This window comes from Egretta garzetta, unplaced genomic scaffold, assembly GCF_000687185.1.
Source record: "Egretta garzetta isolate BGI_Z169 unplaced genomic scaffold, ASM68718v1 scaffold2337, whole genome shotgun sequence".
In the NCBI taxonomy this organism is placed as follows: domain Eukaryota; kingdom Metazoa; phylum Chordata; class Aves; order Pelecaniformes; family Ardeidae; genus Egretta; species Egretta garzetta.
In genome coordinates, this window is record NW_009260375.1 from 10,446 (window position 1) to 11,349 (window position 904).

A 904-nucleotide genomic window follows, 5' to 3' on the forward strand; every position below is an offset into this window, starting at 1 on the left:
CCCGGGTCCGCGGTCGTCCCCGTCCCTGCCCGGGTGCCCTCGGGGGTTCCCGGCTCTCTCCGGGGGTCTGTGACTGTCCCTGGGTGTTCCCGGGGCTCCCTAGCTGTCCTCAGCCCTCCCTGGGGCTCCACTGGGGGTCCCTGGGTGTCCCCGGCCACCCCTGGGGCTCCGCTGGGCTCCCTGGGGGTCCCCGCTCATCCTCGGCCATCCCTGGGGCTCCCTGGGTGTCCCTGCTCATCCCCATCCATCCCTGGGGTTCTGCTGGGCTCCCTGGGTGTCCCTGGTCATCCCCAGCCACTCCTGGGGCTCCCTGGGTGTCCCTGCTCATCCCTGGGGCTCCACTGGGCTCCCTGGGTGTCCCCAGGCACCCCTGGGGCTCCCTGGGTGTCCCCGCTCATCCTCGGCCATCCCTGGGGCTCCCTTGGTCTCCCTGCCTGCTCATCCCTGGGGCTCCACTGGGCTCCCTGGGTGTCCCCAGGCCATCTCTGGGCTCCCTGGGTGTCCCCGCTCATCCTCGGCCATCCCTGGGGCTCCCTGGGTGTCCCCATCCATCCCTGCTCATCCCTGGGGCTCCGCTGGGCTCCCTGGGTGTCCCCAGCCATCCCTGGGGCTCCCTGGGTGTCCCCCGGAGTCCCTGTGTGTTCCTGGCCATCCTCGGGCATCCCTAGGGGGGTCCCCCCGGGTCCCTGCATCTTCACAGGTGTCCCTGGGGCTCCCCGAGTGTCCCTGGGGCTCCCTGGCCGGCTCCGCTCATCCTCAGGTGCTCCCAGAGCTCTCCGAGGGTCCCGGGAAGCTCCGTGGCTGTCCCCAGGGTGTCCCTGGCCGTGCTCACACCTCCCCAACTGTCCCCAAGTGTCCCTGCCCGTCCCGGGGACTCCCCATCTGTCCCCAGGCCTGTCAGCCA